The following is a 23,056-nucleotide window of genomic DNA, read 5'->3' on the forward strand; positions in this document are numbered from 1 at the left end:
TCTGGCCCTTGTTGCTATGATTGATCAGCTGGCAGGAAGATGAAAGAAGAGTATTTCTAAGAATAGAATTAGACTGAGTTGTCTGTGTGATGTCCTGAATCTTGTTAATCTTGTTAATTATAGGGCATTTTAGATTTTATCTCATTAGACATCACAGATTTGTATTTTTATCCACAGTGTGTCTAAGTCTAACTTTAGCATTAACTTTGAAGTGAATAGGTGCAAATCATTGCTTTATCTGGATTCCTCTTGTAGGATAAGTTTAGTGTTATTAAATTTTCTGGTTTGTTCTTTTCTTTCTCTGCCTGTCATTTGGTTCTTTTACTCAGAGTTTAGATTGAAACACAACAGACGCGGAGTTTTTCTTTGGACTCAGATGTTTATTATTTCTTATCTATAGTACAGCTGCACAGAATGTGCCTCTAAGTTAACAAGGTGAAAATGGCCCCAGAGTTCTACCTTCCAACGTCTTTTAAAGCCCAAATTACCCAATTATGGAATTCCAACTAATTTATTTTTACTTACTTATTTATTTTACTTATAATCATGTTCTGCACTGCGGGTTTTTTGAACCAATGCCAGATCACCCAGGCTTGTGAAGAAGAAGGAAGAAGAAAGAAGAAGAATTAACCTACACCCCAAATCCTCCATCTTGTTACATGTATATTACTATATCCCAGAAACCTAAGTTTTCTGCATCTCTACATATTCCACCTAGTGATACAACAAACTTCTTTTTTAATTACACAGCAACAATCTCAGTGCTACCACACAATTTGGGAAGCCTTTCCCAAGGCCTCAGGTCAAATGCAGGGGCTTTTGAGGATTACTGCCTGTCAGCACTGAAAGACTGAAATTCTCTGAACGCAGGGTTCCAACATAGTTTAAGCCCAGAAATCTCAGCCGTATCATCACAACTTAATTCAAAGATCAAATCAGTAGGTAATTAATTTGCATTTTACTTTGCATTCAGTATCAGAGGAAATTATTCCTTGAGCATCTACTCAAGTAGAGAAAGATAGTGACCTCGACTGTAGTGGGCGTTCTTCATTCACAGAACTACCTGTCTTATGTATTTCAGTGTAGCAACTATGAGGTCTTTCTTTAAATTTATTTAGCAAAAATCCTGGTTTTGTATTTGAGGAATATGAATGCTTCTGGGGGTCCTTACTTCTATGATTTCTTAATGTTTGCAGTTTTTAATCTGAATCTATGGACTGTAATTAAGGCAATGGTTTTTAATGTAGCCTCATCTTTCCCTATTATATTATCTGTATTTGAAATGCTGGCATGTGGTTATCACTGAAGCTAAGGATGGGTTAGAACTGAACCAGAAGTTTCATTTTGAAAGTCCAGTGCATTGTAGAGCCTAGGAATGAAAGAGATGTGTCCAGTTGATTGAAAGCATTAACAGGAAACTATCCGTCCTCAGGGGCTGGAGATATTTTGAAGCAGAAACTTGACAGAAAAGATTAGAGGTAATTGTCTTCTTTATTCTCACAAAATTCAGTGAGAAAGTTTCTCATTTAACAGCTTGCCAATGACACAAAACATATTGGACAGCAATTTCATATGAACTTGGAGACCTATTAACAAAAGGTAGGGATAGAAAGCGGGAACGTTTTTCACATTACAAGTGATAAATGGATGTATTCCTCAGAGCTGTCAAGAAGGTCACATTCTAATAAGATTAAATTAGTGAAGAGAGACAATAAGCATATAAGTCACCAATTGCCTAGTTAAACAGAAGATACTGGTATACAGAAAAAGTAGGGAAACCAGAGATATTTTAATTTATTACACTGAATTCAATAAATGGTCAAATAATCTCAAGAATGGTAAAACCAGTAAAGTGCAACATACAAGAGGTCTTGCTCAGTGATGTGTATTTTGTTTCAACTCAGTTCGAATATGGGGTACTTTGTGACTGATAACCCTGTCAGTTTGAGATTAGGGACAGATTTATCACTGCACACTTATAACAAGATGTCTTGCTCAGTCATAGGCAAAACAAACAGTATACATTAGGGCTGACCATAATGCTGCTGAAGAAAAAAAAACAAAACCACAACAACGACCAAACCTGTCAGAGTCTTGAAGAATTTTTGTGTTATTCTGGAAAATCGTAAAGTGCGAGAGTAACCAATTTACTGCCAATTTTTAGTTGAACATCAGAGAAAAGACTTTTTGCCTGACCTGCACTCCACTGAATGTATGCAGTAGTATCAATCCTTCTGCCTCACTCATATCTGTAAGGGTAAACTCAGACTTCTAGGGTCATCAATCCTAAGTATCTTTCAAAGAACATGAGATATTAGCACTGGAACAGCCTTCTGTCATGGAAAAGGCATTAATAAGAAAGTACTGCTGAGTATAAGAATGTTTAGCTAAATTGCTTTAATACCTGGTCTACCATTCCTCACTAATTTGCACAAACAAAATACCCTTTGCTTAAAGCAGTTTTACATCATTCTCTTAGCAAGAATGCAGAGGAGAATTTTCTGTGCTTGACTTTATTGCTTGCTACTTTGGCTAGATGTAGACACATCTTCATTGAACTTTTTGGGAACCATTATTACTATGAGTAGTTGTATGTCCAGCTTTAGGTTTCACCCCATTTGCTTTTGAAAGATGTTTATGATTTGTGGAAAAGAGAACTCTTTATACTTTATATTAATATCATTTATATTTATAATTTATGTTAATCAACCCTCAAAAGTAATGACCTTTTAAGTAATCTACATGACTGTTTGCTTTCCCTTTAATTATGGGAACTTTTGGGAAATCAATCAGTTCTGAAAACTACGAGCTCTTCCAGCTTAAAAGAAACTTTTTTTCCCCAGCTTTTTTTATTAGACTGCTCTTTACATGTTTAGTTTTATTTTGTGTGGTGAAATGAATGGAGATTGTTAACCAGGCTGCAAAGACAGATTCTGTGTGGTGAACCATGTTACAGAAAAGTAATGTCAGATTATAACTGTCCTGTAATTTTTTAATTTTCTTGCCCTGTAAAGTTTACTATCCTATTAAATCTGTAGGTTACTCTTTGTTAGGAGGCTTTCATAAGATTTCCTAAGTAGATGGCTGGTGGAACAATTCATCATATAAAACAATACATCTCAGAAATTCATGGTTATAATTTATTTTGTAGGGGCAGGGAATTATGAGACATATTTCTTATATCTAAATTCAAATTAATATACATGCCTTCCTAAATTATGTTTTTCAATTTCAAAAGCAAAATCAATACACTTAAAATTATTTGAAATAAATTTTATCCATTGCATAGTGACTCAGGCTTTTACTTTTCCCTTTTAAACATCCTGTCAGTAAATCATGCTGGGTAGATAAGAGAGTGATTTACATTAAACAATAATGATGGAAAGATATACACCAGGAAAATGCAATTATCTACACCAAAAACCCCAAACCATTTTCATAACAATTATGATTGTTAGCCTCATTTTCTTGGGAAACAAAATGTATGGGATTGTAGTGTCTCCACATCTGTCCCTTTGCCTCTGCTTCCTTACTCAATGGCTAATTTCAAGCAAATGGGATGGTATGGTTCAGAGACAATAAATTCCTACAAATTTTGATGGTCAGAGAGAAAATCTGTCTGTGAGAGTCTAATACTGACTAAAAGAATGCAGCAGGATCTTGTATTTATTTGACATCAGAGAGAAATATTGCAAATCCTATACTGGGAAAGCTTCCGTTGGACTTGACTCTTTCATTATGTGTCAACACATTCATGCCTCCATTAAATATTGTTTTTGACATAGATTCTTCGTTGTATAATAAGTTCATGCCTCAGATTTTGTGTACTTCCACTGAACAGCCAGCTGATTATGAGACAGAGCTCATTGTAGACTAGGGCTTGGGAGGTTTAGTGTTTGCAGGAAGTGTTTTTCTCTCATGCAATGTTATGGTATTAAGCAGTACAGCCTCAATGTGCTAACTGCTTTGTGGGTAGACTTTCAACCTGCAGTGAGCCTTTGTAGGTTCTTGTTGACACTCACAGTGATTGTCCTCTTTTTGCACTCCCATGAAGGTGATCAAAGTGCTGGAAAACCCCTTGTATGAGGAAAAGCTGAGAGTTGTAATTATTCTGCCTGGACAAGAGGAGGCTCTGGGGAGACTTTATAGCACCCTTCCAGTACCTAAAGGAGACCTATAAGAAAAATGGCAACAGAGTTTTTTGCCGGGTCTGTTGTTACAGGACAAGGAGTAATAGTTTAAATTAAAGGATGGTTGATTTAGATTAAATGTCAGGAAGGGGTTTCTTACACGAAGGTGATGAGACACTGGCACAGGTAGCCCAGAGAGGTGGTAGATGCCCCATCCCTGGAAACATTCCAGATGAGGGTGGACAGAGCTCTAAGCCAACAGATTTGTTTGAAGATGTCCTTGCCCATTCCAGGCCCCTTGGACTAGATGGCCTTTAAAGGCTCCTTCCAACCCAAGCTATTCTAGGATTCTATGGTTTGTGCTTTTCCCCTCCTTAGGGTATTTCATACCAAGATATAGGGGCTTCTATCTCTGATCCTGGGCCTGCTGTGCACTGCAGTAGTCTGGCAGGAGCATTAATTGAACCAGAGCTTTTGAACTGTGCTGAACAAGCCTTGGTGGTTTCAGTAGAAGTAGTCACCACAGCTGATAGCAGAGTCACAAAGCTTTCAGTTGAATCCTAAGTCTCTGAAGAATACTTGGGCACTAACTACCCTGTATATGCCTTAATTTGTTTACAAATTCAAGGGGCCATCCTAACCTCCTTCCTTTTGTGATATATGCTAATGTTGCATTTATGTCTTTGATATTGTTTAAACGATAAAGACTTCATTTCTACTACCAGAAACACCAAGATCCTGGGCAGTGATCATAAAAAATGTTACATCAAACAAACTGTTGTTATCCTTTGTTAGGTAAAGAATAGAGCTCATTTCAGCTGTATACTCAAAAAGCTAAAGACATTGCCATCATAATTTTAATTGTGATTTTATTTACATTTTGGGACTGCCTGGAAGCCTCCATCAGTGTCAGTGTGCTATTATGCTGTGTGAAAAACAAAGCAAAGGCACAGTCCTTATTCCAGCAAGCTAATGATTTGCGAAACTGCAGAATACCAGGACATTTTTATGTGTGCTTATGTCTGAATTAATATTATCTAACCCCTAATGTTTCTTTTTCCACTTTATGGGTTGTATCATCCATTGTTATTTTAGCAGGGTGTAGAACATTGACATGATACATTTGCCATTATTGAGAAAAAGAATGAAATTATTGGAAGCACTTTTGCAATAAATAATTTTATTTTGTCAAAACTTGACAGGCAATGCTCCTTTTCTTCTTTTTCTCTCTGATGACTGGATGTGATGACTAAAGCTATTATAATCCATAGGTAAACAGAGGTGAGGAAATTATAAAAATAGTATATTTGTGACTGGAGAGCTTAAAAACAGTAGCCATAAACAAAGTCATTAATTCACTTTACGAGAAATGCATGCATATGTCATTCTGTTAGGAAAGATACTTTTATTGCTCTCACTGAAGTAACAAATCATGGCAAAAACTGCTATGAAAATACAGCCCTGCACAGTGGAAAAAAAAAAGATTGCTACATCTGATGACTAGAGAGAAAAATATGTCAGCATCATACAGAATTCTTCTTGGGTGCTGAGGAAGAACTGGAAGAAGTGGGAGCTCAGCCCACATGTAAGATATATCTCTGGGGTTCCTGGATTACCTTGCTCAGCCTATACTCCTTTTCTCATCTCTAGCTCAGCCAGCAGTTCACTCTTGAGCAGCTCCTGTTGAAGATGTTGTTCTGGCAGAGTGTCTCAGCTTCTGCCTCTTCTTGGTTCATTGTTCACTGACAGGAGGTGGAGAGGAAAAAAGGGGTGTAGAAGGGCAGGATATAAAAACCAGAGAACTTTTAAAACACTGCAGGGCAATTTCTTGTACATGAGATCTGTGGAGTCTCAGTGATCTGCCTTGCACATTCCAGAAGTGGGCAGGGAATAAGTCAATACTACCACTGCAGAAGGGTGAAAAAAAGAAATATTTCAGGCTGGCCCAGCAGAAGATGGAGTAATTGCAACCACTGATCAAGTGATACATGTGTCCCCCTCTGGCTATATCTGTACCAGTAGCTTCAACAGTGTGAGGGAATGTACTTGAGCAGTTGAGTTTGATCAGCTGGTTGAGAAGTCACTGACCATGGTTTCAGACTATGTCAGCCAGGACCTGTTCCTGCATGTAGTGTGGGAATTGGCACAGAACTGTTCCCATTTGGAAGTTTGCATTGAAGGAGAAATTCAAATTGTAACTGCTCAGTGATGGTAATTTGTGACCAAGGAATTATCTGGCTTTAGAAGCTGTAAATTCAGCTGGGTAATACCATGATTGTCCCAGGCATGATCCCAGATGTGCTTAATTTTCAAGTGTAAATATAATTCATGTGTCCAGCTTTGTAACTCAAGTTCTTATCTGTTTACCTGAAAAAGGAGCAGTTTTATACTTACAGCTCTGGAGGCTCATGACTGCCAGAGACCTCTAGGTGTGCTCTAAATTATTAATCAAACTAAAAGTCTATGAAGACATCAAGTAAGAGATCCTGATATCTGTGATTCAGACTTTTGGGTTGGCAAAGACTTGCTGCCCCATAAGCACACATTTCTTCTACTGAACTTTAAACTAGAAAAGTGTTTCTGTTAGTGCCTCCACTCTAAATTCCCAAGCCATCCTCTGGATGTCATTCATGCTAATGAACAAAGATCATATCTCTCTTTTTCTCTTCTTCACTGACCAGAGGTGGCCACAGTGTCCCTGTGCATATACAAATGCATGCTAAGACTTAGTTTTCTGTGTTTCATCTCTGGTATTCACATAAAAATATTTTCAAAGCCAGTATATTTTCCTTAAGCAAATCTTAATTCTATAGAGCTAAGCAAAGTAAAACTAGCAAAAAGAGAAGAAATATGTGTGAATAAAGAGTTAACAAAAGAATTAGTATTATCTAGTAAATCTATGCTGTATAGTCTCTTTCAGTGAAAAAATAGCTTCAGCTCTGGTTTCTGCTCCCTTTCTGTTGTGCCATTCAAATTCCCACAACTTATCAAGTGGCTTGTGTAGCTACATATGAACTAACACAATGTCCATCTGACGCTGAGAATGCCAAAGTTACAGCTACTTAGGATAACCCTGCCCTTAGGCTCTCTGCCTCCTTGTAGGGAGTAATATTGGTGAAAGTGGTCACTTACACGTGTCTTTCAGGTAAAAATTGCTGACAGTTCAAGGTACAAGGTTGGTCATTCCTGACTGATCAATCTGACTGACTTGAACCTGCTGAGGTTGTCTCTCTGACAACAGCGAAAAGAAAACACACTTTTTTCCTGCTGGCAAATGGACCATGAAGAGGGAGATTTTCTGTTTCTGTTCCTTGCTATCTGACCAGTGTAGTTGGCTAGAGGCATGATGGAATTAATTCCCTAATAAGGAGGAAGATGAGAACGTATTCTCTCTGCGGGTGCTTATAGTCTGTACTTGGACAGTTCCCGTTGATGCTGCTCACTCTTGACAGGTAACAGGTGACTCTCCCAAGTGGTTTTCCCCACTTTTAAATAGAAGCTGCTGCTGTTACTGCTGTAGTTGAGGACTAAGCAATAGGTGCCTCCCAGCACTGCAGTCTCCAGATGCCATCCTTTCATTTGTGCTCTGAACTAGCAGTTACAAGCTTTTGTTCATAATCTGTTTCATTTAGCTGTAGAGCTGGATAGTAAGTGAAAGGGTGAGTTTTGACTTCTAACTGAAGTTAAACCCACCAACCACCATAGGCCGGCATCGTCAGTTTGTTCCCTGGCCTCTGCTTGGTGTGAAGCAGTATTCTATTTCCTGTCCATCAGGAAAGATCCCCAAACTTCATTTATTTCTTACTATGATAGAAATTTATAGGAAGCCTGCATCAGAAAATGTTAATTTAGAGAGAAGGAAGCACAAAATAAAAATTTTACAAAATTTTTACTTTAAACTGACACTTAAAAATGAAATGTCAATTTGCATCCTGTCTTGATAAAACTTAATTTTTTTCAGATCTTTGATTCAAAGAACTTGGGTGATATTAATTGTAAAACTGTGGATTTTCGTGTTCATTTAAATAAAACCCTGCAAATTCTTTAGATTTAAAAAAAATTGCTTCTATATACTTAAAAGAAGACTTATTAAATACTGGCCTGGAGTACAATTTTTCTCATGGCAGAAAGCTCTATTTCTTCACAAACCGTAGTTGTAGCCAAATCATTTTGTGGTGATCCGAATGACCACTGATGAATTGATCTGGTGTAAATGGAGTATTTTTCCCAACATCAGTGTCATATACAATCATGGTCTGATTTGAAGGCATTTTTACGCATATTTAGCAATAGCATACAGTCAAATTATGAAGGTAATTAGGTACCCCTGGTGCTCAGTCACAGTCATTTTGTATAAGCAGCATATCTCAAACTCCCATAACCATGTTTTCTTTCATTTTTTTCAATTAGTAGTTTTCCTTTTTTATCTCAAATCTCCAAAGCTGTGCACTGAGAGGCATTGATAATATGTGGAAAGAAACAATCTATTTTCTGCACATCAATATATACAATATTTATGTTATACAGTGATAATCTCCCTCCCTCTGTGTGTGAAATAACATTTCTCAGTCATGGTGCTAAGGGTGTAAATCAAAACAGAGTGAGTCTAAAAAGTGTGCTTTTCATCCTCAAATACATAAAATATGCATATTAAATTAAAAAGCTTTGGAATTCATGAATTACTGTAGCCTGGGGTTAGTAATAATTTATATCTTATGAAATTACTTTGGTAGTTATTCATGGAAGTAACTCAACAGTAAAGCATACATATCACAGTACCATTGCAATACATCCCAGATTATTTAAAAAGGAAAAACATATTTTTTACCTGATGCAAATCAATCCAGATGTCTTGATTCCCCTGCAGTAAAGATCAAATCGGGGTTTTCAGTCAGTGTCTAGGATGCATTTGGAATACAAGATCTAATAACAAAAGCTAAATGTGTAGGGGAAGCTTGGTGTGCATGATGGGCTCTTTGATTCTTTACATATATAAGGATTCAAATCAGTCATTTATTTGCACTGGTTTACCACAGTGTTATTTCCTCCTTTCAGCTTCTGTAGACATACTGCCTGTTTTATCCAGGAAGAAAAATTCAGGCAGGAGAGTTAAAGTGAAGGTGCTATGGAAGATTTTATTTTCCCTCCAATAATTTAACTACATAAATCATGAGGAAATTTGCACTGTTGAATGCTGTTGAAACAGGTTTACACAGGGAAGCTTGGCTGGGTTTATAGAGGAGAGGGTAAATATGATTCTGCAGTCACAGTCTGGGATGGTCTAGAGTTGAAGCAATGACAATCACTCTCATGGGGTTACTGTCATGGCACAGGGATAATCTTGGAGGCTGCTGTAGAAGTACTGCACTGAGAGTTGTTCACTAACAGAAAGATACATTAAGTCCTGGTGGACCCGAAATGTCTGGAAAATGAGAAAATATTTGTGAAATTGTGAAGGAAGTATGTACTTTTCTAGAGGATAATTTAAACTAATAAAAATTTTCTTATGCCTTTTGGGGAAATCTGTATGTTAATTCCTGTTAAATTGTCAGCATTAAGAACAAAATATTTTGAGGTTAGTTTGCAGAAATCTGTCTTTCAGCCTGCCTACTTTGCCAGCTGAAGGGTCAATTCTTCTGGACGAGTTTCAAGGTGCAGAAAGTCCCATTGAAGGGAGTGTGTTCTTTGGGTAGACTGGCTTGATTCCACCACTCCCATTCTGCCAATACTCTCTCATGACGTAGAGTTATAGAATTTTTAGGTTCCTTCCCTACTCTTCAGTAGCTGGGATAAAATACAATGGGTTGATTCATTTTACAAAGCTTTGCCATCTTCTTCCATGCCTTTCTGAGAGACAGAAGCCAAATTATTTCTTTGACTGAGGATTGGACCAGAGGGCCTTCCAAACTTCCTTATAACCCAAATAATTGCACAACTTTCTGCTTTGTGAAATGGATTTCAAGAAGTAGTGTGTTTGTAACCTGTGAGTATGGTCATTGCTTGTGGTTATATCAGCATGCTAACTTCATCTCTGCTGTTAATCAGTGCACATGGCTGATACAGTCCCCTCATGGACTGTGCAGCACAGCAGTGTAGGCTGGACTCATTTACACCAGTACTGAAAGATGGAATTGCTAATGTTAATAAGCAGTTATGAATTGCCACAGTCAGAGCATAAGCACAAGAAGACATTACAGGGTCAATACTGTACTCCCAACTGTTCAGCAACCATTTTAAATTTTGATATGGAATGATTCAGTGGCCTAAGAATTTTTCAGTGGTCTAGAAAATGAACTAAAATGCAAATAATCTCACAAGTTAGGCTGTTTTTAAACAGCTTGGAAACTAGTTTGTGGAGTTGTTTATATGACATATGGATAATATATATTATGGTCCTTATGCCATCTTAAAAAACTTACCACATTCTTTTGGAGCACCTTATCTCAGAGGTGATGTCTTGATCTGAATATTGCAATAGGAATTGTGTCTAGCTGACAATCTTTGGTTTTTAAAAAGAGTGCCACAGAGAAAAATGGTTTTTTTTGATACATTCTAAGAGTTTTTACATATAATGATCAAACTTCTTCAAAACTGTTCTTAAAAATTGAATACAGTATTAATTTTGAATTAGTCTTTTAGAATTAACAGATATAATTTTTACTTTTAAAATTATTTTCTTTGATTTCTTAAAATTCAGATTGTTTAGGAATGAAAATGATTGTTACAGAAGTTGCAATGACAATTATTTTTCAAGGATTGATATTATCCCAGCTTTTTTTCTGTGAAAATATTTTGCTTTAAAAACTTCATAAACAAAAGAATTACGTAGCTTAATGAAGGTCAAGAGAGTTTAATTTTTATTTCATTATTATTGATATCAGTTGTTACAGATGTCTTTCATCTATCTGAATCCATTACTCTGCCCCCAAATTTTCTGTATGTCTTTGGGCCTAACCTAAGAAAAATCTCCCTCATGCAGGACTGATGTATGAAAAACACCCAAATACAACAAAAATATCTTTGATGCAGGACATTTCCAAGTCTTTTTAGACTCTGGAAAAAGACCTGAGAGCCCTTTTCCCATTGTGGAAGTCATTTAGCACCTTGCAACACTGAGATTTTAGTCAGGATTTCCACAGTGTTTGGCTTAATATTCCATGCCAGGATATTCTACTAGTTATGCACTTTGAACCTCAAATTAAATAAATAACCAGGGAAGAAAAACAACTGTCACAAATCCATGAAGAAATGCTCAGAAGAAGACAAGGATCAATTATTCCCATTAGCAAATGAAGGTTGAAGAAGAATTGTTTTAAAACTACAGAGGAAATATATAGGATAAATATTACGTAAGACGTTGATAGAAATTAAATCTAACAAGCAATTTAATGAGGATGGGACAGATGGGCAAGGTTAGGAATCTTCTTTTTGGAATGGTTAAATGCTTAGTTTAATTATCACTGATAGTATGGAAGAAATAAACATATTAATGACCCAACAAGGGTTTACTCTATTCTAAATTATTCTAGAAATTCTCTTGTGGTTATATCAAGTGTGTATAAACCTCTCTCTCTCTAGATCAAAATAAAGTCAGTGATGAGTAATCTTTTCATTTCTCAAGAAGCTTTTAGGGGCGGGAAAGGTATGAGCCAGAGGTTGTGTACATTTTTTCACCAAGACTTAACCTGGATGAACAGCATGCATCTCTGAAGAGCAGCAGTCTGCCTGCTAGTCCTCAAAACTAATATAAATAATGTATGAATAGCATTCCATTTGATCTTTTCCATGCTCTGTGACTATACATTATCACTAACAAATTTCACATACTGTCATAGATCCAGAGCTGCATTTTGTGTGGCTTTTGATAGATAGCCGCTCATATTTTCTTCCACAGAGTGTGCTGAATGTGCTTCCTAACTCCCATCACAGACTTCTTTGTTGTACATGCAAGTGCCCCTGTTTAACCAGGGAACTGACTAATGGTGTCTAAAAATAACTGGACTACTGTTCCCATTAATTTACAATGCATACCTTAGAAAGCATCCTGTCTGTTAGAAAGCAGAAGCCAAACAAAAGCCTAAGCAGAACTTTATGCATACTTGTTTAATGAGAAAATACCAGTCCTTGCTGGAGCTAAGGCTTAGATTATGCAATGGAAAGATAGATTGGGCCATTCTGCCTTTTTTTTTGCATAGCCACACAGTTTGAAGAATATGAAGAAAAATATATGGGACAATATCTGCCTGAATCAGAGCCTCAAAACTGCATTTCTCATGCAGATTATGTTCAAGATTCTACTGTGTCCCACTGTGTGAATTTATTCATGTCTCACTGCCATTGATTGCACTAGAGTTTCCTACCTTTCCTTTTGCTGAGCAAGGAAACAAGGAAAGGATTAGCTGAAGGAGTGTAGGCAAAAGTATTCTGATGATTCTTATCCAAAGCCTCAGTTTTCACTCTTGGAAATGTTGGTTCCTAGCTTCCACAATTATGAAGCAAGTCTTCAAAGTGATAGCTGAGCATCAATTATGAAATCACACATTCTGCTTTTGCAGAGAGGCCAATACCTTACCTCCAATTTGCAAACGATTGCATTTGTACACATGTACCAATACTGGGAATGAGCAGGTCACCTCATCTGCTAGGGTGCTTAACTAGGTTTCTTTATGTGCTTAGTTTTTTCTCTGGAAAGAAAGATCATCCCTGTCCCAGCAGGGGTGTCAGGTGGTCAGTGGTTGGCATCTATGATACTTTAACAAAATACGATTAGCCTAGTCAAACTTAAGTTTAAATTGGTGGAAAACAGGAAGATTACTTTTTTTTTTTTTTTAAATATATTTTAAGGCTTGTGAGGCTATCAACAGTCTTCATGTATGCATCTAAGGACTTATTTTGGATAATGAAGATGGCTGTAAATCAGTCCATATTATTCATGAAAACCTAAGGCAAGTCATTTAGCCTTTGAGGAGAGAGGTATTGTCTGAAGCATCGGAAATCTGGTTTTTGTCAGTATGAAGAAAAATCTGGTTTTTGTATGAAACCTGTGAGATCTGAGCACATATTGTACTAGATGTTGCAAGGAAAATTTTGGGAATAAACTCCTGATTTAGTTATTAAAGACAAGTGACTAATCAAAGTGAGTTCTGCAGCTTATTTTCCATGGAAATCATGAAAAAACATGAAAATTATGTTTGCCCACACATGCATATATATGGCTAGAGAAGATAATTGGCATAAAAACCTATCCTAACAATGTCTTGTGAATTACGTGGCAAATTTCTTTTTCTTCACTGATCCTATATCCAAACCCAGCTATATTACCAGTGCTGACCCATTATGACATCTTACAGAAACAGATTTAGATGTATATAGAGGTGGATACTTTTATTGGGATTATCTCTCAGAAATAGGCCACTTAATGTATTTTTCAGTGGGAGGTCTTGTAAACTATCTTTTAGTCACTTGCTAATTTTCTTACAATGTTATAGTAATAAAAATAATAATTATTTAGTACACAGCACATTTCATTTCCAAAGTGCTTTTGCAGTACTAATTAATCCTCACTGTGAGGTTTAATGGTGCATACCAGAGAATTATATCCTGGATTAATGCCAATTGCCAATCAACTGACAAGATTCTAATTTCAGAAGATCTCCTAAGAGGAAAAAGGCATAATTTAAATTAGCCTGGACAGCAGTGGCAGTTTTTATGGAGAGAATTCATAGGTCTTTGGAGTGCTGTGAATGTCTAGATGCTTGGTTTGAGGGTGAAATTACAAAATTCCAAAGAGATAACAACTTCAATTTCAAAAACAATTATACTAAGAACAGCTAAAGCTACTTAAAAAAAAAATATTTTAAAAATATGTGTTCAGAAGTGTTTCTTGATTATTTAGGGATCTTTAATACCCAGATCCATCATTACCTGAAAATCATAGAATCATAGAATACTAGGTTAGAAGGGACCTCAAGGATCTTCTGGTCCAACTTTTCCTGGTAAAAGCACAGTCTAGATAAGATGGCCCAGCACCCTGTCCAGCTGAATTTTGAGAATGTCCTGTGTTGGGGAATCCACCACTTTCCTGGGAAGAGTATTCCAATGGATGAGTTTTCTCATTGTGAGAAATTTTCTTGTGTTCAAATGGAATCTTGTCGCAGTTTCAGAGACAGACAAGCGACAAGACACTGGGTTCATGCACAACAGCCAACTTTTATTTAGTCTTCTTCCCCTTATACAGATCTGATGGTCTGCATGGTCAATCCCTGTTGGTGAACCAGTTGCCACCCGGCCAATCAGCCAATGGCTGCTTGCTTCCTCAATGGTGTAGGCCTTCTCTCCAACAGTCCACCCTGGTCAAGTTATATAATCAAGGTACTTATAAAATTAGTTACCTTTCAGTTATAACACGGGTATTAATTATAATTGTGAGGCCTTCAGGCCAGCTGTTGGCCACCACAATAGAATCTCCCCAGGATTAACTTGTACCTGTTACCCCTTATCTTTTCCATGGGATCCCTTGTAAAAAAGGAAGTCTCTGACTTCTTTGTAGCTACTATTTTAATATTGAATTATTCACTCTATGTCACTTGTAGGAAAACATAGGTACAAGGATTAAGTTATATGGTCCAAACCATGGTTGTAGTAGGGCAATTTGTTCCACATAATACTTTCTTTTCTTGCAAAGCTAGCAAAAATATTTTCTACCCTCCGCTAGTGCCTGCACAGCACAATGGTTCATTGTAACAACCTGGGTCTGTAAAAATACCACCACAAATTATCTTTCCTTCCCCTCCCTGGCATCTAAAACTGTGAAAAAAATTAAAAATTTTTAGTTTTGTCTGCTGTCCTACTAAACTAGCAGCAGATGAGAGTGAATCATGAGGATGGTGGAGATGTTGTGAATAACTCTCCTTCTTGAGAAAAGAATATGGATGCATATCCTAAATGTGAGGTTATAGACCAAAGATATGAGAATTTCTGATTTCTGGGCCTGTGTTGAATACTCTGTTTTCAAGAGATATAGTGTATTGGGCTTGCTCAGGTATTCCTTGTTGGTGCAGATTGCTGGTATGTTGTCATATGAAAAGGGGAGACTGACTCAAACCCTCAGTGTTTGATTTGTCTGTCAGTGCCCCAGGAAAGCTGAGACCCTTGTGTCTGACCCATCTGACCCATTGGTGTCCCTTTGAGGCACTTTGTGGGACCCTTCACTAAGCAGTCTTGCTGGAACAGAGGGTGGTTTCACTGACTTATTCAGGGTCACATGCCAAAAAGAGAAAACCCCTCCTGAGTCTCACACATTTACCTACTGCCAGGGACTGCTAGCCCCGTTGAAGGACTCACATTAACAGTTTACAGAATAATACTCTTCATTAATAAAATCGTGACAGGTGAATGTTTGAGGATTGCCAGTGATAGTATCTGTCTGCAAAAATATATTCAAAGCAGTATACTAATTCAAAGCACTATACAGACGAGCTCTATTCCCCAATGAAAACTAGTTTGAGGTAATCATCCAGCATGCAGAGAACATAGTTCTTACCAAATAGGTGTTCCTATGGGGGAGACATGTTCAGCTGTTCCCTGAAGCTCTGATGGAGTCTTCTTCCAACTTCTCCCCATTCTTAACTAACTTTTGTTACCATTTTTCAATGTTTTAGGTGGAGCTTGAGTGGCTTTACTCCTACATCTTACTCAGTGAGGGGTGCTCATACCCTGGGGGCAGATATCTCAATATAGTACCTGAGATAACCTTGGGACTGGGGACGTGCGTCAGTCCAAGGAGTGATTTTGTCATCATTGCTGGTTCAAAAGAAGGACATCTTCCTTCATGTCCCATGGTTTTCAGCTGCTGTGTGGCTTATCAGCTGGAAAGTACCACTGAGTTCCCTCTTCTGCAAGGGTTTTGACAGAGCCTGGCCTTGGTGTCTCCACTCTGCTCCATCCTTCATTTAGGTGCTTTAAATTGTATCATGTAGGGGAGGTTGGATATCCCAACAGTGTTCCATCCAGGGAGTAGCAACTGTATTTTTCCTTCTAAGTTCCATACCATTATCTTTTTGCTCCCAGTCATGTTCCAGCTTATGTCAAAGCCTTTAATTTGTGTCACATTCTGACAAAGGAGGATTTCTGGTATAGAGTGTTTGGCTCTTGTAGAGAGCATAAGAATGATGTAGGGAGAGAGCTGAGCAGATACCTGCCCCCTAAGTGATTTTTTCCCTACACGATTTCATTTTATTCAGCTCATTTCAGTGCAGAAAGGAATCAGACTTTGCAAATTGTGAGCGTGGTGGTTCTCTAGGCAGCCCTAATACTTTATATTGAGAAATACTGGCAGAAATCTTCCTCAAGATGTTGAAAAAACTTGTTTAATTTCCAATGACATTTTTACAAGTGTTTACATAATGTACAGTAGTTTCATTTGTTTAATGCAGCCAAGAAGCTGTAGAGGCAATTTTTCTAGCATGATGTAATCAGGACTGCCACTGCTTTTTTCCTTGGGGAAAAAGAAATCCTACCAAATGTATGTACCATATTAGAGACTTCAGAAACATGAATTACTTGACAGATTGTTAGTCTCTAGCCTGTAAACACATTTAGAGTATTTTTAAAAGACATATGAGCTACCTGATAGAATGTAATAACTCCAAAGGGTTTTACTTCAGTATGCCGTATAGATACAGCTAGGGTCCTTAAATACAACAGAAAATAATATATCCTTTAGCTGAAGGGAAAACAACAGTTGCCTCAGATGTGTTGCAGTTTGTTTTATTCATCCTTGTAAATCAACATTTGTCCTCTTCAGAGCTGCAACCAGGAATGTGTCAACAGCAAAATTTTCACTGTAGCAGTTTAAAACATCTTTTGGTAGCAGAGGTAAGATTTATTTGAGTAAATGGTGTAATGGTATTTTTCCCTGTGAGAGTGGTGAGGCTCTGGAACAGGTTTTCTGAAGAAGTTGTGGACACCCCAATCCTGGAAGTGTTCAAGGCCAGGTTGAATGGGGTCCTGGGCAACCTGGTCTAGTGGAAGGTTGCCTATCCATGGCAGATGTGTTGGAACTAGATGATCTTTAAGCTCCCTTCCAACACAAAGCTGTTGGGGAGGATGAAAGTTTGGTAAGGTATGTAGGCTTGGCAGAAAGGTCTGTGAATGTAGAAGCTGGGGATGACGTAGAAATGAAAGCAAGTTTTGATATAGAATAAAAGATGTTTTGCTGAAACAGTGATCGCTGAGTAACTGAGAAGGCAAAGGTTGGAGATGAGTTGGAAGGAGATTTTTAGGAGCAGGACAAAGGTATGTGATTACAAACAAAGACATGTTTTTCACCAAGTAAATAAGTCTCAAGAAGAGCATAAGTAAATAGAAAACATGTCTTTACCAAAAAGAGAGATATGGCAGGCAAACAAGAAATGTTGATGTAGCAAGAAGAAGAAAGGTCTGAGAATTTTCCACTGTAAGCTTAAATTGTAACTTACTTACTCTTGTGATTGGATAATAATGACTATAATATGGTGACGGTAGTAGCTATGATAGGCTATAGGCAAATGTAAAGGTATTGTGTATGGTGCTTATTGGTTGCTATGTGTTAAGATACTCTGCAAAGAAAAGTATATAATGCTTTGTAACTTGAACAGAAAGGGGCTTCAGGTATGCCTACAGCTGGAGCTGGCAGCTGTAGGGCTGGCTCTGGATACCCACTCCCTGAAACGCTGTAACTTCGCCTATGCAATAAACAGCTTTCAAGAGAGCTGCCTGAAGTCCAGACATCCTTCGTGAAACTTTCTCCTAAACAAAGCATTCTATGATTCTATAATCTGTAACTCAGTTTTCTTTATTAGAGCTAGTCTACTGAAGAAAAGATGTGATTCTTCTAATCTTATGTCTGTGATAGATTAGATGTGCCACGTCCTAGAATGTTTCTCTCTGCTGATGGGAACCAGGATTACTATTACAAATTGCTCCAAAACTATACGTAAGTGTTTCATTATGGTGAAATGCACACCAGGTAACCTCATGTCTCACGCATCTTTTCCAGTACCCGCAGGATGTAACTGGAATAGTAAGCATGTAAGGCTACAAGAATGGGAGGCAGACTGGCTAATTGCGTGGAGACAAAAGCTTGCCTTTAAAGAATTAATGTTTGTTAAATTATACTTTAATTTGAGTTGGATTGCTTTTAGCTTCACAGAATATGCTGAGTTAGAAGGCACCCACGAGGATCACTGAAGTCCAAATCATAGCCCTTCACAACACCATCCCCAAGAGTCACACCATGGGCCCAAGAGCATTGTCCAAAGACTTCTTGAGCTCTGTCAGGCTTGGTGCTGTGACCACTTCCCTGGGGAGCCTGTTCCAGTGCCCAACCACCCTCTGTGTGAAGAACCTTTTCCTAATATCCAACCATCCTTACTCTTATGGACAGTTACCTTGAATGCAAGAGTGAAGAGGTGCTGTTGCTTACTGCTTAAAGCTGGAAATTTGCTGATGAGAGTCTTCAATTATAGGCTTAAAAATCAACAGAGGTGGTTTAACTGAAAATTTTTGACTAATTGGGGATGGAATGGAACTCACACATTTATCAGGAAATAATTTTAGACTCCTAATTAGACTTTCAAACTTGATGCAGTATCATCTTTAATTATAACCCTCTTTATAATGGCTTGTTATTCATTTATGTACATAGAATTGCTTCCTTATTGCCTGATTGAGAAACTTCAGTTGGTAATTATTCTCAATTATTTGATGTGTGACTTACGCTTTGAATCAAGTGACCAAATATAGATAAATAGTGACATTTAATATGCATGGTCTCAAGCTTCCAAAATGCTGTCCTATCTGGCCTCCAACTGTTGTCCCAGGAAGGTGTGTGTCAAATCTGCTAGATCCATGTGGATATCTTAAAAATAATAAGCTGTTTCAAATAGCAGTAAATGCCTATTTTTGGCACTCGAAGGGAGTCCTTACAATATACAGGGATACTTTCAGATAAAAGCAATTACAACTACAAATATTTTAATTAGGGGTTATTTTTCTGCTTGCATATTGCACTTTGTAATAAAAGAGCCATACAAAACAAAAAGCTGCATGATGCAATAGATATTTTTTCCTGAACATGATCTTCCTAATACTATTTACCTTTATATTCAAAGTAAATTTCCAACATATTTCCTCTCCATATCTTCTTCACATTTTCTCCGTATTTTCTACACCGTAATAGTCTGATTCTTTTATTAACACCAAGCTATGACAAGTTAATAGTGTTTATTTAAAAAAATGTTACTCTGTGATGCCTCCTTTGATAATATCCTTTCAACTGATTATATTCAATTCTATTTGAAAAAAGGAAAGGAAAAATTAAATTCAGAAATAGTGGAGTGTAATGGTGCTCACTACCTTGCAGTTAGCAAGTGCTGGTTTAAATAATTTGAGAATTCAGACCATGCTTCATGAAGTCAGAGCCTGCTTCAATCAGAATCCTCAATTCCTCAGCACTCTGAGTTGTTAAGGTCACTGCACAAAGCACTTGGAAGGACTGCAACTTGCTGATAGTAGGAATGCGATTCTCCGCTAAATTCTCTGAGAGCGGACACCTGAAGGCTTTTGATGAAATATGGAAAAGCTATATCTAAGCTTGGAATTGAAATTTAAAAGGATTTTAGAAGACATTTTCATACCATTTTATTTTCCTTCCAGTGCTTTAATGTCTTGGGGTTTAAAATTGGTCTTTTAACTAGGAAAAAAAGACTGTTGTTCAGGGAACATGGAAAAAATTACCTGCAAAAGTTGATAAAAGAGCATTAGGAAAATGGAAACATGGCACCAGTCTGTTCTCCTGGTTATGAGCACATGCAAAATAATCTGTTTTGGAAATCACATGGTACCTGTAATGGAGCTGTTGTGCATACGTATTTATAAAATCTTTTGACATATTTGTTGATTGTTTGGAGAAATTATTTCAGAGTTTAATTGGCATATTTATGTAAAGCTTTAACTCTCAGGCTTCAGTTTCTATAAGTAAATTCTAAGATATCTGAGAATCATGTAGCTATCCATCTCTTTGCTATTTCTCTCTCTCTGCATTTACCATCTGCTTTTTTTTAGTGGAAAATCTTGTACCTTCACATTAAATCTTCATTTAAAAAAATGAAGAAAACAACAAATGCTTAATTTTAGCCCACACTGATGTTTGCTTAATCTTATCAAAATGCTTCAGAAAGAATAATATGAGTCAAAGATGGGTTTGCCAGTTTTGATAAAGTTTTCCCACTTTACAGGTAAGGAAAACTGATACAAATGGAAAAGAAAAGTATGTCTCAGGCAGTTCAAAACTGTACTGCAGACTTCTCTTTTACATTTATTAAATGTATAAAAATGTTTATTGTTTTGATAGTTACAAAACATGATGCTTTGTTTTTTGTTTCTTCTTTTTATGTATGACCTAAAGATGCTTTGGAGATACATAATGAAGTTAACCCTAATAATGTTTTTATTTTAAATTTCAGTCTTCAGCAGTAAAAACTTTGGGTCAGAAGCTGCCTTGCAATTTTTAAGTTGTACAATACCTGGTATAATGACCAACAGTAAGATTTGTAGGTACATCACAGTACAAATAAAAAGGAAGAATCTCTTAATCCAATATTGAAATAATAACTATTAACAGAGGGAGAATTTCCTGCCCACACTATATTTATATTCATACTAAAAAATATTATTATATGAGCCAGATTTTCTACAAGGAGGGAATGGCGAACAGATCCATTATATTATTTACTTGCCAGCTGAATAACTAACAAAAGTCAAAAAATTGTATGGATGTAGTACTAACCTGGATGACTCTTTCCTTGAATCATGGTGTGAACTGTAACACAGACAGTCTCGTTCTGTCTGATTCAGACACAGCCTGTATACCATAAGATTTCATTCACATTTGAACTTATTTAAGTTTGACAAAAAATGGAGTTTTGTACTCCATATAAGTTTTTGGGGTTTGTCTTTCAAGTATCTCTTCATTCTCTGAGGACCCAGATAGTAGATACAGGTATTGACATGACAGGTCTCAATCTTCTTTGTATAATCCATTATCATTTATTGATTCATGGTTTTAATTTCTAGTGGCTTGAAGTTATGGGCTAGATTGTTAAGGCAACTTTTAAACTCTGTATGCATCAAGAAATGTATAGATAGTACAAATAGTTACTGAATTCCATTTTTAACACTACATGGAATTTTATAGAGTAAATGGTATGAACTTCTTTTTTCTAAATTTGGGGCTGCATTGATAAACAATTTCACAGAATTCTGTAGCTGTGCCTACACTGACCATTGGAGCTGTATGTGGTCTTCCAAGACAGTAGCAGCACCACTGTCTTGCAGAATTTTTCTTTGAGCTTACACATAGCTCGGCTTTAAATACAGCAGCCAAACTGTGTTGCCTAATTTAGACTTTATCCTTATTTTTGTAAGCCCAGCAGGAGAATTCGGTTAGATCCAGCTTGCACAGACTAAACAGGAATTTTAGGAATGTAGGAACGGCTATACTGTGTCAAACCTGAGATTTGGTGTCCTGTTTCAGCAGTGTCTGGTGCCAGAGAGTTCAGTTGAAAATGCCAGTACTCTCTAAAGATTTGTTCATGGGGAAATGTCTTCCTCCCAGTCTGAGTAAGGTGCCTATGCACTGTGTTCAAGGTTTTAGCACTCAGAGTAATATTATTTCAGCTGAAACAATCCCTTTACCTTTGTTTTGCATTTTGATGTCACCAATTTCCCTTTGATGTTGTATAATGAGAAGTGAGCCCCAGAGAAGGGGCCATTATATGGTGGTCCTCTACATTCCTTAACCTATATAAGATCCTTTCTAAAAACTTACGTTTGTAGTTTGTGTTGTATGAGTTCCAACTGTGCCAAACAGGTTTTAGAATACTGTTACCTGTTGTGATGGAATTTAACCTTTAGTTTTAGCATGGATCTGTGAAATAATTTGCTGTTTTATAAGTCTGATTTCTTGGAATATCCCAATTTCTATAAAGACTTCTATTAAATTCTGCTGTATCTAATGGAATTAGATGACCTGAACTGAGAGCATTTTCCCAGATGATGAAGGATAATCACTTCATATAGCAGCATTAAAATATTTAATTTCCTTCTCTGTTTATAAGGGATTGTAAAAAGCTCCTTCAGTGAACTCTGCTCTGTGTGTGATTGCTAAGCATGTGAAACATTGTAAAGGACTTTTTCTATGTTATATAAAGCATTGTTTTATAGGAATCCAGACATTTTCTGTGTGACTTTCCGATTATGATGCAGAATCCATCAGAAGATAAAACTGAATTGCAACCAAATCTATTTAGTTTCCAGTCTGGGGTGGATTTAAAATTGTGAAGACTGTTCTCAGGCAAGAAAGCTTGCACTGTTGTAATTTCATGAGAATTTTTATATCATAATGATATGCCTCAATATAATGTTATTTCTTGAGATAATTTGTCTATAATTCCTTAACGTTTTGAAAAATCCCTCACTCCAGCTGTCTCAGTCTGACAGCCTGGCAAGCTTCGTTCTGTCAAAAAATGCAATTTGTCAATGAGGACTTCAGCTTCCATGAGCAAGTTCTGAGACCTCACTCAACAGAACAGTTGGGTAACAGAAAAACTGAGCAGGGGTAAAGAAGTAGTTTTTCTAAGAAAAACTAGCAAGAGGTGCAGAATACTTTCCCTTAGCTGTGGGAGTGGTGCACTGTAGTGAGCCATGTAACAAAGCCCTATGAAAACAAAGATATTAAAATGACCGGGTAAGCAGTGCTATTTCCAGATCTTTTGTATGTGCACACATAATTAATTTCCTTTGCCTTCTGCTGGATTCAGGTTTAAATTTCCAGGCTTCCACGTGTTTTCCCAAACTAGGTACCAAATGCACATCTGCACTTTTGA

The sequence above is a fragment of the Corvus cornix genome, chromosome 3, assembly GCF_000738735.6.
Source record: "Corvus cornix cornix isolate S_Up_H32 chromosome 3, ASM73873v5, whole genome shotgun sequence".
NCBI classification, from domain to species: Eukaryota; Metazoa; Chordata; class Aves; order Passeriformes; family Corvidae; genus Corvus; species Corvus cornix.